This window comes from Gorilla gorilla, chromosome 18 (genome assembly GCF_029281585.2).
Source record: "Gorilla gorilla gorilla isolate KB3781 chromosome 18, NHGRI_mGorGor1-v2.1_pri, whole genome shotgun sequence".
Lineage (NCBI taxonomy): Eukaryota > Metazoa > Chordata > Mammalia > Primates > Hominidae > Gorilla > Gorilla gorilla.
The window spans coordinates 26,387,821-26,398,533 of record NC_073242.2 but is presented as its reverse complement, the minus strand read 5'-3'; positions in this window follow the sequence as shown (position 1 = coordinate 26,398,533).

Below are 10,713 nucleotides of genomic sequence, written 5' to 3'. Positions count from 1 at the left end.
GAAAGAAATGTTCATTTCAGCACTCCTTTCCAACAAACACATCTTCATGTAAAAGGCAAAGCCTTCAGAACTTGTATAGTTCCTGGTTTTTACAGTTAACAAATAAAGTTGAACAAAATTAATGAATGTGTCAAAATTTCTGAGGCTTTGATGACTCAGACTCATTGAGTAAATGTTTCTATTGAATGAAACAGATTTATCTTTCCATTGCTAATAACTGTGGGTCGTTTAATAGATGAGGCAGGCTGAGGCCTCTGCGGAAACAGAATACTGAAGTGGGAAGTAAAGAAAGATAGGAAAGGTCTTCCAGGCATCTCGAAAGTTTGGGGCTAAAAAAGTTTAATTAAAAGTAAGGGTTGGAATTCACAAAAGTTTTTTCTTGTAGAGATTTGTACTCGGCTTAGCATAGCCAACATCAGATGAAAAGATCTAGTCTAGGTAAGAGGATTTCTTCCTTAGAGGATTCCCCGTGGGTTAAAGAGAAACCCAACCCTGTTTTGGAATCAATTTCTGTTTTGGAATTCAAGCACTAGGCTAACTACATAGGAATTACTTGAGAAGCCTGTCCAAAGTAAACAGTTCTGGGCCCACTCTCAAGGTTCTGACTTATTAAGAGTGTGGGGTAGGAAGGAGGAATCTGTGTTGATTTATTTTATTTTATTTTATTTTACTTTAAGTTCTGGGATACATGTGGAGAACATGCAGGTTTGTTACATAGGCATACATGTGCCATGGTGGTTTGCTACACCTATCAACCTGTCATCTAGGTTTTAAGCCCCACATGCATTAGGTATTTGTCCTAATGCTCTCCCTCTCCTTGTGGGTATAAGGAGCTAGGTATGAGAAACTCTCTATGCAGTCTCCTGCTCACCTGCTCCAGCTGTGTGGGTCATGTGTAAGAGCTGAGAATCTGGAGTTGGCTAGAGCTGAGTGAGAATCTCAGCTTTGCCCAATATTGTCTGGAAAACCTTCAGGAGAAAGATATTTAAATTTTCTGATGCTCAGGCCAGGTGCAGTGGCTCACCTGTAATCCCAGCACTTTGGGAGGCTGAGGGGGGAGGATTGCTTGAGGCCAGGAGTTTGAGGCTGCTGGGAGCTATGACTGTGCCACTGCACTCCAGCCTGGGCGACAGAGCAAGACCTTGACTTTAAATACTCACATGCACACATGCACGTGTGTGCGTGCGCGCGCGCACACACACACACACACACTCTCTTCCCCAATACTCAGAAAAAAATGCAGACAATCAAAGCCCTTACATCACCGGGTGATGTGAGGATGAAGAGAGGAGGTAAGGTAGGGACAACACAGAGCCGAGTGCATGGCATAGCACACACTACTTGTGTTTAGTGTTAAATACTGCTAGTGTTGTTATGCCACAGATACAAGGGCTGCAGGTGTGTCTCTCTCACTTTAAACAAACTGCTGTGTAAGAGAAATTATCAATCACATCTTTAAAAAAAAGAACAAGAATTTACAGACTGCTTACTATATGCTGGATGCATACAGTAATTTTCATTTGCTAATCCATTGTATCCTTATAAGAATCTTATGAAGTAGATTCTATTATTATTCCCATTATATAAATGAGGAAACCGAGGTATATAGAGGTTAACTAACTCCTTTTACAGATGACTCATTCAGGAGCCTTATGGGTGGCAAGAAAATACCTTTGAATGTCATCTGATTTAGCAGAATTGCGTTGGGAGAACAGTTCTTGGGGGCAGACTTGCAATGTGACATAAATCCAATTTAATTGCTTGTGTAGGCAGGCATTTCCAATATGGCGTTCTGCTTCTCAAATCCTTGGGTGTGGCTGTTTTAGAAGAGACTCTGCTTTTCTGCACATTCATACGTGTGCAGCTGATGATTTTGAAGCTGTACTGCCCTGGAGTCTTTTCATCTAAAGCACCCAGGTGGAGATTTCTACCTCTTTCTCTCAGTTCTCATGCAAGGCACTGCTTGGAGAGTCTTGCCCCGAAATTCCTAAGAATGTCATCTGGCGCTGAGGCGGTGGCCGCAGCTCAGCATGCAAATCTAGGTCTGGGCTTCTTGTGGGTTCAGTGGAAGCAGGGAATGCAATCTGTTGACTGATGCCTCCTCCCTGGTGTGAGGAGGAGCCACACATCAAAGTGCTCCTTGCTATGGCAGTGCCTGGGTTGCAGAAGCAGTCCGGATGCCCGTACTGTTGCTTGCAAGAAAGGCAACTGCTTCGTGGAAATCAATTACCAGGGCCTGTTTAATGAGCTGCTTGCCTCTCCTCTCAGTGTGGTGGTTGGCAGCTTAATCCAAATAAATTCCTACAGACGTGTGGTTCGTCTTGCTGTTCTCCCCTGGCCTGTGCAGCAGGGTTTATGAAAGCCAAGATAAGTTCTCAGGACCCAGACTAAAGGGTAGCATCTCCTCTCTCTTGCTTCCCTTTCCTGTCCCCTCCCCAGGTACAGAGACATCTGTCATACTTGAAATTCAGCCATCACTATTCATTGTTTTGGGCTTGAAGACCGTCTTTGATCTTCTGTTCTTTTCTCCCTCTCCTTTCTTACTTATTAGGTTTCTTTTAAATCTCAACCAACATGGCATCCTTCTTGTAACTAGACAAATAATTCAAAGGCATTTAAAGAAGTAAATAATTTTTTTCCCTGACTCCTTCTAACTTCCCCTCCAGCCTCTGAGAAAAACAATGCTAATTATCTGTTTATCTTGCCACAACTTTTTCATGCTCCTATACATACACAAATATGGATACACATTTGTAGATTCTTTTTTCTAAACTTGTATTATATTATGTACATTACTTTCCACTTTCATTTTCTTCCCCTCATTTATCACACCAGAAATTCCTGCAGATATATGAGTAAATCAACTTATCTTTTTTAGATAGCTGCATAATATTTCAGTTTGGATTTACATCATTAATTTAACCATTCTTCTACTGATTGACATTCAGGGTGTGTCAGGGTGTTTGCGAGTGTATGCTTGACACTTTAAACAAAACATTATTGCAATAAATATGCTCATGTCTCTGTACTGATATTTTTATTTCTGTAAAACAGATTACCTTAAGTTGAAATAGATACATCAAAGGGTATTTTTTTATTTCAATAGCTATTGCCATATTAATTCCCAACAAAATATTAAGGCTTCCAACAAAAATATGGAAATGCCTGTTTCACAATACATATGCTAGCACTGGATGTTATCTGACTTTTCTGATTTTTGTTACTCTGACTGAGGAAAAGTTGTATCTCATTGTTTTGATATGCATTTCTCTGAGTAATAATGAATTTGTGCCTGTTTTCATATATTTAATTGTATTTTGCTCTCTGTAATCTCTCTTAACATGCAGTTACTCTCGAAAGGGGGTAATGCCTTCATGCCTTGGTCACTTGTGAGCTCAGAATGAGACCTTACAAGAGGAGAACTGCCATAGGAGTTAAGAATAAAAACATTCCTTATTTCAAAATGTGTTAGAGACTTGGATTGTATCAATGTCAATATCCTGGGTGTAATATTGTACTATAGTTTTACAAGATGTTAAACATGTAGGAAATTGAGTAAAAGGCACACAGGATCTCTCTGTATTACTTCTTACAATTGCATATGATCTACACTTATCTAAAAATAAAAAGTTTAATTTAAAATGTGTTATAAATCAGTTCTTTCCATTTGAGTGCTATTTGCCATCGCTTTAAGGATTGTGTTTTTAACACAAATTTAGAGAGGTTATTTAAGGCCAGTTTCTCCCTGGCACTTTCCAGTAATTTGGTTAGCTGTTATTTGGTGGGCGATATAGTTCCTATGGAGTAGCCACCTAGATTTTGTTCGGTTCAAGAGATGAAGGAGATATACCTTAGAATATGGTTCTGTCACTTCAACTGTCACGTCCCAGAAGACCTCTTCAACAACTGCATAATTTGGATAGCTGTTTAATTTGAGCTGATCTTTAAAATGTGCCCACTATAGCACCATTTAAAGAAAAGTTTACTCATAGAATAGGCATTTATACCATGCCTAATATATGTCAAGCACTGTTTAAGAATGGCGGATACAGGGGACCAGGCACGGTAGCTCATGCCTGTAATCCCAGCATTTGGGAGGCCGAGGTGGGTGGCTCACTTGAGGTCAGTAGTTGGAGACCAGCCTGGCCAACATAGAGAAACCCCATCTCTACCAAAATACAAAAATTAGCGGGGTGTGGTGTCATACACCTGTAATCCCAGCTACTTGGGAGGCTGAGGTAGGAGAATCACTTGAACCTAAGGTGGTGGAGGTTTCAGTCAGCAGAGATCATGCCACTGCACTCCGGCCTGGTGACAGAGTGAGACCCTGTCTCCAAAAAAATAAAAAAATAAAAACAATGGAGAATACGGTATTGAACAAGACAGTGCTCACGGATGCCACATTCACATGGGGAAGGACTATATAACCTGGCTAACATTAAATCGACTCACTTCAGATAGTAATATGCTTTATAAAGAAAAAGGTGTGACACATCACTGTGAAGGGGGTAGGTTATCATTGGATCAAATAGAGGCATTCTGAAGAGATGACATTGACCTAAGACCTGAATAATGAGAAGAAACAGGACCAAGCAGAGATCTGTGGGTAAAATATTCCTGGATGAAGAACAGCATATGTAGAGATCTTAAAAAGGGATAAAGTCCAGAGAATGCAAGAAACAGAAAAACCCCTCTGTGCCTAGATCATAGTTAGGGTAGGGGGCGTTGACTTGCATTTAGGTAGGAGAGGTAGGTTAGGGACCTGGTCACGTAGGGCCTTTTAATGCCACAATTAGAAGACTGGATGCATTCTAAGCCACTGGCAAGCCAGTGAAAGATTTTATGCATGAAGTCATGAGGTAAGTGTGCATGATTTGATTTGTGCTGCCAGAGGTTCATGGTGGTGGTTGTTTGAAGGAAAGCATGTAGGTTAGGCAGTAGAGAAGAAAATAGACAAGACAGATGTTATTGAAGTATTCCAGGTGAGAGATAGTGGCTTGGAATAGAGGGGTGCAGTAGAGGTAGCAAAAAAATTGGACAATTCTGATGTATATTTTGGAAGTAGAATAAGAGGAAATTATTGATGGATTGTATGTGAAGAGTAAGAGAAGAGAATTGAAGATGATTCTGAAGTTTTAGGTTTGAGAAACCTGGAGGGATGTTGGTGTCAGTTTATGAAGTCAAGAAAGGGAAGACAGGCCAGGCGCGGTGGCTCATGCCTGTAATCCCAGCACTTTGGAAAGCTGAGGCGGGTGGATACCTGAGGTCAGGAGTTCAAGACCAGCCTGGCCAACATGGCAAAACCCCGTCTCTACTAAAAATACAAAAAAAATTAGCTGGGCGTTGTGGCAGGTACCTGTAATCCCAGCTACTTGGAAGGCTGAGGCAGAAGAATTGCTTGAACTCAGGAGGTGGTTCAGTGAGCCGAAATCGCACCATTGTACTCCAGCCTGGGCAACAAGAGCAAAACTCCATCTAAAAAAAAAAAAAGAAAGAAAGAGAGAAAGAAAGAAAGAAACAAAGAAGGAAAGAAAGAAAAAGAAAGAGAAAGAAAAAGAAAGAAAAAGAAAAAGAGAGAAAGAAAAGGAAGGAAGGAAGGAAGGGAGAGAAGCTAGAAGTTTGAGGGAAAAATCAAGAGTTCTCCACTGACCATGCTGAATTTCAGATGGTATCCAGATACCATCTCACCATTGGCCAGTCTATATGAATCTAGAGTCAGGCACAAGGGCTGAGCTAGAGCTACAGATTTTGGCATGACCAGCACCTAAGTATTATTTAAAGCCAGAGTACATACAGGAAAAAAAGAGAGGGAATCCCTGGATTCCTGAATTCAGACCTGTCTCCTGAACTTAGATTCATATATCTAAATGCATACTCAACCTACTATTCACTTGGAATGTTGGGTAGTAATCTTAAGTTTACCACATCTAGAGCCCTCTTGACTTTCCCCCCAAAACTGCCTGAACAATGATTATCCTTATCCCAGTTCATTGCAATCCATTTATCCAGATCTTAAGCCAAAAACATGAGAAGTTCTTGACTTCTCTTGCACCCCACATACAAACCCTCAGAGAAGCCTGCTGGTTATACCTTCAACATCTATCCTGAATCTGGCAACTTTTCACCCACTCTGTTGACAGCACTGCTCATCATCTCTTCCCTGTATACTCTCCTAAGTGGCCTCCCTCCTGAGTTGTTGACATAAATCAGACCATGATCACCCCTCTCCTCAAAACCTGCCCATGGGACCCCATTTCATTCAGAGTAAAAGTTAAAGTGCTTATAAGGGCCTTCTAAGACCCAGCATAATTTTGTCCTCAATACTTTGTATTTACCAGGGTCCTCCAAAGAAACAGATATTAGGTTGGTGCTAAAGTAATTGCGGTTTTTACCATTGAAAGTAATGGCAAAAACTGCAATTACTTTTGCACCAACCTAATACAATAGGACCTATTGAATTATAGGAAGAGATTTGTATGAGGGATTGGCTCACCTGATTTTGGAGACCAAGAAGTCTTACAATCTGCCGTCTGCAAGATGGAGACCCAGGAAAGCTAGTGGTGTAGTTCCAGTCCAGACCCAGTGTCTGGGGGCGGGGGAGATGGAGCTCTTAGCCCAAGAAAAAAGTAAATTTGCCCTTTTTCCGACTTTTTGCTCTATTCAGAACCTCAGTAGACTGCATGATGAGGCCTACCTGCACTGGTGAAGGCCATCTGCTTTATTAGGTCTTCACGCATTCAAATGCTAACCTCTTCCAGAAACATCCTCCCAGACACACCCAAAAAGAGTTTTACCAGCTATCCAGGCATCCCTCAGCCCAGCCAAGTTGACACATAAAATTAACCATCACAAACCTCCTCTTCCATTTCTCTTCGCCTTGTTTACTTCTCTCCATCAGCGCTGATGTCCTTGCTGTTCTTCATTCCATCCAGCCACATTTCTGCCACAGGACCTTTGCACTTGCCCTGTCCTCTAATTGAAACACTTTCCTGAAACATCTGCTTGGCTTGTTCCTTAGCCTCCTTGAAACATTTGCCCAAATATTGTCTCCTTCTCCCAGCACATTGTATCCCTTTTATCATACCTTATTTTTTTTCTGTAGTAACATCACTTTTTATTACAGCATGTAATTTTCATTTATTTTTATTTTCATTGTCTACATCCCACTGCTAAGGGTGTCAGCTTCCTAAGGACAAGGATTTTTGTCTGTTTTATTTGCAGATGAGTCCCAAATAGCTAGGGTGGCACAGAATAGGAAAACAAGAGTTCTTTTTTGAATTAATGAGAAATGCACATTCCTAGTAGAAACTCGAGATTTTTAAAAAATTTGGTCTTTATGAGTTTTAAAATCACTGCTTAACTTAATCTTGATTTTCATTCTAGTTCTAGGGAAACTTTTTCCAGTTTTGTTCAACAACAGATGACTTTGGGGGAGGAGTCGAAAAGTTCTTGCTCTCATTCATAGTTCTTCAGCCATTTAAGAAAAAATGGCCACGTTGCAGGGTTTTCTTTTCTTATTATTATCCCCATTGTTGCTGGATGAGACTGATTTAATGAAATGGGCTATTTGATGCAGTATGCCAGAGCTCAGTACCCGTCAACCTCCTACATCAGTGATTTGAATAAATAATTCTATACTGTAGGGGAGAAGCTCATCTCCTCTAAGCCCTAGGAGGAAGCAGTTTAGAGAACAGCTTCTTGGAATCGGGCAGACTTGAGTTTCAAGCCCAGCATTCAGTTACCTTTGGGGGAACCTTGGACAATTCGGCTTCTCTGAACAGACTAAAGAAGTTAATACAATCGAGATAATCATCATGATGTTGTTGGCGCAGTACCGGCTACAGAATAACTACTCAGTTAACAGTAGCAATTATTATTTTCTGTCAGTTTTACATCACTTTCCTTTCAATGCCAGAGTGAAAATAAGATAGCAACCCTTTTTTTTTTTTTTTTTTTTTGAGTGTGAGCTGGGCCAACTCTGCATATGCCAAAAATGTATTTTATCTTATTTGTTCAATCAGAAAAGAATGTCTTTGTCCTGACGGGGCGTGGTGGCTCACGCCTGTAATCCCAGCACTTTGGGAGGCCGAGGTGGGCAGATCACCTGAGGTGGGGAGTTCGAGACCAGCCTGACCAACATGGAGAAACCCCGTCTCTACTAAAAATACAAAATTAGCCGGGCATGGTGGCACATGCCTGTAATCCCAGCTACTCATGAGGCTGAGGCAGGAGAATCGCTTGAACCCAGGAGGTGGAGGTTGTGGTGAGCCGAGGTCACACCATTGTACTCCAGCCTGGGAAACAAGGGCAAAACTCCATCTCAAACACACACACACACACACACACACACACACACACACACACACACACACAGACAAAAACAGAAACAAAAACAAAAAGAATGTCTTTATTCACAAGCTCATTTCAAAGTAAATACCAATACCATTTCTTTTTCACTAGGCTTCAACTGAATGATTCTTCTCCACCCTGAACAGGTTCAGTAGAATTTTAAACGTAGGTGTACCTTCCCTTTATTCTAAAACAAAAATGTCATCTTCAGAGAATCAACCTTTTGGGATCTATAAAGTCCTGATTTGGCATTTAGTTATCCATACTAGCAATTTGGTTTCTGCAAATCCATTTTGGAGCCCTGTTTTAATGACTGTGTGCAGTGGTGTCCTGTGTAAATATTCTCCCAGGCAACAGGAGTTGAATGTGTGCGTCCCTGAGCCTCAGAAGGCTGGGCAGGCCTATTGCAGGGAAATTACCAGCCAAGTGCCAGGGCTTTGGCCTCATGAGCACAATTTAGGTAAATGCCTTGGCATCAGAGCAACGACTCAGCTTTTCTATCTGTGGAATGTGGGATGACACAGTTTTAAGAGGTGCTTCAGCTTTTTCCTTCATTCACTTATTTATTCACCAAGCATTCATGAAGTGGCTAATGTATACTAAGTCTTTTGCTAAGTGCTAGGGACACAAGTAATAGTGGTAGTAGAAGTAGAAGCAGCAACTGCAGTAATAACCGCACTTCTCTTTTCTTTTCTTTCTTTTTTTTTTTTTTAATTAACCACCTACCATGGACCAGGCCCCCTGCTGTAAACTTTATAGCTATTAGCTCATAATCTGCAGATAACCTTATTTTTTCTACGGTTGGTCATTTCTGCTGGGAGCATGTCTCATGGGGAGACGGGGAATACTCCTTTTTCTCATGTTGGGCTAGGGAGGATATGAAAAGTTCGGGATGGGCGTGGTGGCTCACGCCTGTAATCCCAGCACTTTGGGAGGCTGAGGCGGGCGGATCACGAGGTCAGGAGATCAAGACCATCCTGGCTAACACGGTGAAACCCCGTCTCTAGTAAAAATACAAAAAATTAGCCAGAGGTGGTGGTGGGCGCCTGTAGTCCCAGCTACTCGGGAGGCTGAGGCAGGAGAATGGCGTGAACCCAGGAGGCGGAGCTTGCAGTGAGCAGAGATGGCGCCACTGCACTCCAGCCTATGCAACAGAACAAGACTCCATCTCAAAAAAAAGAACTGCTCTTCTGGATGTTTAGATAAACTGAGGAGCCATAGGTGAGAGATTTGGGGATCTGACACTCCTCTCCCTGATAGGTTAAGATAGAGGAATTCACAGCTGATGATGTTTCCGGTCATGTTAGCCCCACTCAGAGAAGCGTGAGTGTATTAGGCAGTACTTGCATTGCTATAAAGAAATCTCTGAGACTGGGTGATTTATAAAGAAAAGAAGTTTAATTGGATCATGGTTCTGCAGGCTGTACAGGAAACATGATGCTGGCATCTGCTCAGCTTCTGGGGAGGCCCAAGAAAACTCACAATCATGGCGGAAGGAGAAAGGGGAGCAGGCACGTCACATGGCCAGAGCAGGAGTAAGAGACAGTGAGGGGGAAGTGTCACACACTTTTAAACAACCAGATCTCGTAAGAATTCACTCACTATCACTATCATGAGAACAGCACCAAGAAGATGGTGCTAAACCATTCATGAGAAACCCATTCCCATGATCCAGTCACCTCCCACCCAGCCTCACCTCCAACATTGGGAATTACAATTCAACATAAGGCCAGGCGTGGTGGCTCATACCTAAAATCTCAGCACTTTGGGAGGCTGAGGCCAGTAGATCACTAGAGGTCAGGAGTTTGAGACCAGCCTGGCCAACATGGTGAAACCCTGTTTCTACTAAGAATACAAAAATTAGCTGGACACGGTGCGGGGTGCCTGTAATCCCAGCTACTCAGGAGGCTGAGGCAAGAGAATCACTTGAACCCGGGGTGGGGGCAGATGTTGCAGCAAGTCGAGATCAAGCCACTGCACTCCAGCCTGGGCAACAGAGCAAAACTCTGTCTCAAAACAAAACAAAACAAAAACCAACAAAAACCTTCAAAAAACAATTCAACATGAGATTTGGTGGGGACATGGATCCAAACCATATCAGTGAATGGTCCTTAAGTTAATAATGATGGGGTTATTGCTTAGTAAAGGAAGGGACAAAGTTGTGCTAACAAGAGAGATTAGATTTCCTTCCATAAAACTATGACTGCATGGCTCTGGTAGAAGCGAATATTGATTTTGATGAGAGTGCATACTTGTCAGGGAATTGTGGAGAAATTCTTCTGCGAATAGGAAGATAATTAGGATTGCAGCACCTCAAACATACTCTTCTCTTTGGATCCAGTACCACCTTTTCTCATTTGGAGC